This window comes from Narcine bancroftii, chromosome 5 (genome assembly GCF_036971445.1).
Source record: "Narcine bancroftii isolate sNarBan1 chromosome 5, sNarBan1.hap1, whole genome shotgun sequence".
Taxonomy (NCBI): Eukaryota; Metazoa; Chordata; class Chondrichthyes; order Torpediniformes; family Narcinidae; genus Narcine; species Narcine bancroftii.
In genome coordinates, this window is record NC_091473.1 from 31,145,655 (window position 1) to 31,152,063 (window position 6,409).

The window sequence follows — 6,409 nt, forward strand, 5'->3', positions numbered from 1 at the left end:
TAGGATTCAGATATCGAAATGTCACTGAATGTCAATGGTAGATGGCTAGATCCATGGTTTTTGGAGATAGGAATTGTCTACTACTATCAGTCAATACTCAAATGCCTTTTGGATTTTGCTTCAAGCAGCAATATTTGGGTTCAATTTCTAAGGACTGTGAAAGGAATAGAACCTTATGTGGTTTTCTGACCTTACAAGGGAAGAATGGTAATTTAAAATGAGTTAATAATCTTGAATGGAATAAAATATGAGTAATTTTGTTAACGGTGACCAGAAGAGCTGCTGGATTATTGTAAAACAGAGGTAAAAATACAGAGATTGCAGGTGCTGGAAAGGTGGAGCAACACAAACTCCTGGAGGAACTTAACCGGTCAGGCAGCAGCAATGGAAGGCAAAAGAAACCCTTCCACTTACCCATTAATTCTCCATATTTTACTTTTTTTTAAATAGATCCACACTATTTTGGCATTTGAAGCATTGCTACAGTGCTAAGGAAACTGAATGTAAATCCAAGCGATAGAAAGAATTAATTGTTCATTTAGTTATATTTATTGAAAGATATTTATTGCTATAGTATAAAATATACCATTGCCATGGTATATTCGGGTGGCATGGTTAGCGTAGCAGTTTGTGCAACACCTACAATGCCAGCAACTGGGGTTCAAATCCGTCGCCGTCTGTAAGGAGTTTGTATGTTCTTCCAGTGTCTGTGTGGGTTTCCTCTCACCCTTCAAAATGTACTAAGGTTGTAGGACATTTGGGTGTAATTGGGGCAGCACAGGTTCATGGGCCAAAAGGGCCTATTACAATGCTGTATGATTAAATTTAACCAAGATTAACCCATTGCTCATAGACATTGATTCCAGGAAGTTACCTTATACTTAGCTGTCAAAGGTACTCCCATTTACAGCAGTCATTTATCATTCGATTGAAGAAAGAAGATTAACCTTCTCAGACTAATTAGATGCATAGCTCTTTGAGGGAGCTTAGTTTATATTAGTTGCCCATTTTTGATTTGGAACTGTCAGTACAGTACTTCATTGATAGAAAGGGAGTTTGGGTCATCCTGAGATTGAAGAAGCCCTATATGATTGCAAGCCTGCCTGCATTTCTCTCTTTCTTAAATTATTATTGCTGCAATCATAATAAGAATATAATTACTTTGAGGTTTGTCTGAGTCAGGGATTTCAAGGTCAATATTCATCTCATGAATTGATACCTTTGTTATTCAAAGAAACACTTCAAAATCCAGTGCAAAAATGAGATTTCCCCCACTTTTGGAGATTTCATTTTTAGGAAAGGATTGCTCTTGGAAACTCCCCTGCATCTTTTTTACTGACTGTTCCTATCCATAACAATGGATTTCACCCATTTTGCAAACAGCGCACATTACCCAATGTAGGGAAATATGCTGCCCCGATCATAAAAATTGAACAGCGCACAAAGTAAAGCTTGAAACATGCTTTTGCCGGAAGTTTATGGATATGGTTGGATATGTAAGTACAATAGTCCTCCCTCAACAGGGTGCTAGAGTGCAGATCTGGTCTAACAGTGTAATCAGAATGACCAGCCCATCACTTGGAAGTGGCCTGTTTAGCAGTGGGAGCAGGAAGGTCGGAGTGGCAGCAGATAGGCAGGAAGAGGGGAAATGCACACTAGCTGGCTCACAGAGAACAAAGGCACGCTGAGGTGTATTGATGTATAAGTTACAGTCGTGAACGTCTCCTTTTGGACCCTTCAAAAATACCAAACAAATCTGGTTATACATCGTATTTTATGGGTACCTCTACTAGTTAAGGAAGTATTCTTTTGATTATTAATTATTAAGAATCTTTGTTGTAACATTGTGGCCTTCTGTTCTAAATACTAACAAGTTGGATAGTGCAGGATTCAGTCTGTCCTCCCACTCATCCTTGTGCTGATCTTGTGGTCAGCTTTTTTTTGTAGTTTGTGGGTCCAGCTGCTGTGCAGTCCTAGAGGCAGAACACTTCTCGAGGAGTGACAGGACCTGGGGAGGCAGATAGCATCTTGTACTATTAAAAAGCCTTAGAAATGCTTATTGAGGTCGCTGGTGATCAGTGATTTAAATTGTATAAACAGCTCAAAAGTACCAAAGTAATTTTGACAAACTATTCAAAAATACAATAAATTTATCATTCATTGAAGTGAATTCAATTAATTAAAAACTTCAGATGAATTAAAATACCAAAATATTGACTTGCAGTTACATTTTCAATCAAGGTTAGTTGCTCCATTCACATACTGTGAGTGTGCAAAGGTGAAATATAGTCATTCCCCACTCCTGAACTGTGCAAAGTTCAAGTGTGGAGCAGGAGTTCCAAAGTCCATCTGCCAGGTCATATCTGAACTCTGCACTGCAACTCCTACAAATGGATCAAATACTGGGTAATGTTGGGGCAGAATTACAAAGGTCCAAATCAGTGGCCTTAAATTAAATACAGTAAAACCCTGGTATCTGGTACGTATGGAGATAGGTTGATGCCGGATAAATGTATTTTCCGGTTGTTTGAAACTTGCTCTTATAATAGGAAGACAAGGCAAGAGACAAAGTATAATGGGTTGATAGGTTGCATGGGGGGGGGGGGGGGTAAAGAAAATCTTGAAAGCTACCACAGAGGCCACATCAACTAGGAGCAGTGGGCTGGAAGGAAAACCTGAGCACTTTAGATGAGCAGATTTTGATCATGCCTCATTTTTTTAAAATAATTCTACAAATCCTAACCTATGGATATATTGTATATCTGAATTCGGTGTTATACAATAATAGGTGAACCTAGATCTCAAAGCACTCAGTTTGTGGTTATCCTCCAACAGATTACTGGACTCCAGCATTATTTAAATGATGCTGAGATAATTCCCTACTGTGAAAACCAAATTCAGTTGACTGAAATTAAAAGAGGGATTAGCTTGGATATTGACCTCCAAGGTAGCAACTTTGGTGTCAAATCATGGCTAACTGATTAACAAAATGCTCTGTTTTATCAGTTGTATCTGTGTATTTCCGTTAGATGTCAGAGAAGTAAAAGATTCAAGGACGTGTTTAGGTCTTCCTTTAAGAAACACAATTTCTAAGAATTCCAATATTCTGACTTCTAAGAATCTCCAGCTCACAACCAGATTCAGAGGGTCCTTCCTATTAACTCCAAGACTTGGAGTTACATCAATAGTTTTCACCATAATGGAGCACACACCTCCGTACACTAGAATTCTCAAATTGAAAAGACTTCTGATTTTGTTCAATAAAATATATTTTCCTGTAATGTATCTCCTTCATAAGTCAAAGTATGTAGAACATTCTTTTGTCAATGCTAACTACTCAAGAGTTCTCCATTTTCTTTAATCTTCATACAGACATGGCATGAGGAATCATCAGTAGCTTGCTTTATGTGGAATTTAATTGTAGCTGGGAAGGCAAAATAAATCATTTACCTTTTACAAATCAAAATTTCTCTTGGTAAGTTGTACAATGGACTGGACAATGGTCACTTACACCTCCCTCTTGGAATGGCAACACATGTACTATGATGCCGACTCAAATGAGGAACTCAGGCTCTCCACACCATGGAATTCTGGACTGGGAACTAGAATAGGAAGGACCCTCTGAATCTGAAATACATTGGACAACAATTTTTTTTCAAAAGGTTTGCAGCTGTTGAGACATTGACGAGACATTTCTGCTGCATTGAACCTCCCTGAAGACAATAAATGCTATTGTAAGTACACTCACTATACCTGAAGAACACGTACATCAACATGCATTCAATCAATATCTGTATATGTGAACTGCTTTTAAAGCCTGTCTGCATCTATCCTGCCTAAGCATGTCCAGGCCTAAGATAACATGTGCATTGCACCTGCACTGTGCATGCTCAGACATGTTTGTACTGACCAAAACAGCTTGCTCAACATATGTTTAACAACAAAATGATCAGTTAATTTAGGAGCGTAATGGAGCTCCAACTATTGAAATGAGGGAATACTTCTTGGGAGATTCAATTTCCAAATTAATCCAATTAGCAGCATCCTGTCTGTCCTTATGATGAATCCAAAAATTAATATATTTAATAGTAGCTGCCCAATAATATAATCTAAAATTAGGCAATGCCAATCCCCCCTTTTTTTCCAGATTTTGAAGTTATGTTTTATTAAGACGAGGGGGGTTTATTTCTCCAGACAAAGGAATAGAGCAAATTATAAAAGGTTTTGGGAACAAAGACAGGTACACCTTAAAAAATATATGGAATTTAGGCAGAATATTCATCTTAATTACATTAATACATCCAATTAGGGAGATTGAAAGACGAGACCACTGAACTAAGGATTTCTTAGCATGGATCATTAAAGCAAGAAAGTTCTTAAACAAATTGTTGACATTCTTAGTAATAGTAACACCTAAGTAATTAAATTGATTCTTAAACAATTTTAAAATGAACGCCAAAATCTAAAGAGCTAGAAGAATTTAAGGCAAACAACTCACTTTTTTGGAGATTTAATTTATATGCAGAAAATTAACCAAATTGATGAAGGAATGAAACAATTTACTAGTAGACTTAAAATATGACAGAAAAATCACAAAAATAGATAATTATCTAATAAATGGTATGTGATAGGAAAGTTTTAAGGTGACTGTCTTGATCATCAGTCAAAAATCCATAAAATACACCAAAAAGTGTTCAGGAAGAAAATTTTTAATTGATCTGTGATATCATTGAGATCTGGCAAAGCTGAAGTGGGATTCTTGCCAGCTGAGAAAATTATTATTAGTTTTGATAATTATAATTTATAAATGTCTCTGACAATCAGAGAATTTAAATAATAATACACTTGAGGTACATTATTAAATAAAAAGTGAAGTTTGCGAGACATGACCCAAATAAATAATTAAAACCACCAAAAGCACCACAGTAAATAAAAAAAAACCTCCTAACCCATTGCTGGGCAACTTTCATTAAAATCATTTGGATCTTGGATTTGCACCAGAAGTTAACTGGACTTTATTCATGTTCACAATTTTGGTGAAATTCCACCTTGAATACTGTCTTCAATTTTGTTCTTCCTATCTGCGGAAAGACATTCTTGGTGTAGAGTGGGTTCAATTCACCAGACTGAAGGACTGACATATGAGGAGAGATTGGGATAGCTGAGCTAGAGCTAGAAAGAATGAGAGATGATTTCACTAAACTAACAAGATCCTGATGGGTTGGAACACAAAAGTCTGCAGATGCTGTGATTATAGTAAATCCACAAAAAATGTTGGAGGATCTCAGCAGGTCACGGAGCATCCATAGGTGGTAAAGATATATAACCAACATTTTGGACCTGAGCCCTTCCTCAAACTCTTAAGCCTATTTAAAGTCCTGATGGGATTAGAAAGGTGAGAAAGATGTTACCAATGGCGGGAATGTCCAAAACTAGCGGCAACAACCTTTGGATATGAAGCAATCTATTTTTTAAATTTAAATTTAAAGATCTTTCTAGCCATCACGCAGATACATCATGTGACCAATTGACCTTCTAACGGTGTTTGTCTTTAGAATGCAGGAGGAAACTGAGCACCTGGCAGAAACTTATGCAGACAGGGGCAGAATGCACAAACTCCTTACCAACAACGCCAAATTTGAACTTGGGTCACTGGTACTGTGATAGCACCATAACCACTACACTAACTATCCAGCCCTAAAGTTCATGACTGAAATGAGGAGAAATTTCTTCACACAAAGAATTCTCCACCAAAGAAGTCAGATGAGGACAAATCATTCAATATATTTAAGAGAGAGTTAGATACAAAATTGCTGGAGGAACTCAGCAGATCTTGCAATGTCCATAGGAGGTAAAGATACAAAACCACCATTTAGGGCCTGAGTCTTTCTTCAAAATATAAGAAAAATGCAGGCAGGTGCCTGAATAAAAAGCTGGAGATGGGAAGGGAAGAAAAGGCAGGGGGAGGAGCTCAAGCCTTCAGAAAAAAAGGTGATAATTGGACATGGATAGGAGAACAGGAAAGGAACAGTAAGGGGGATCGGGGAAGGGACGGGCTCTGTGAATGTAGATTTGAAGGAGACAGAGCTAGAGGAAAGGAGAAATAAGAATCAGGGAAGTGGAGAGATGGGGGGAGGGGGGGAGGTTGTCAACAGAAACTGGAGAAATTGACGTTAATGCCACTTGGTTGGAGTGTGCCCAGACAGAATATAAGGTGTTGTTCCTCCAATCAGCCCTTATAACAATCTCTCAGGGTGCCCTCCAACCAGAGTTCTGTGCTCCTCCTCCTACCATTTTTTCCCTTCTCCCCAAGCCTTTTTATTCAGGCACCCTGTCTGCTTTTTGCTTATACTGAAGAAAGGCTCAGGCCTGAAACATTGGTTATGTATCTTTACCTCCTAGTACTCCT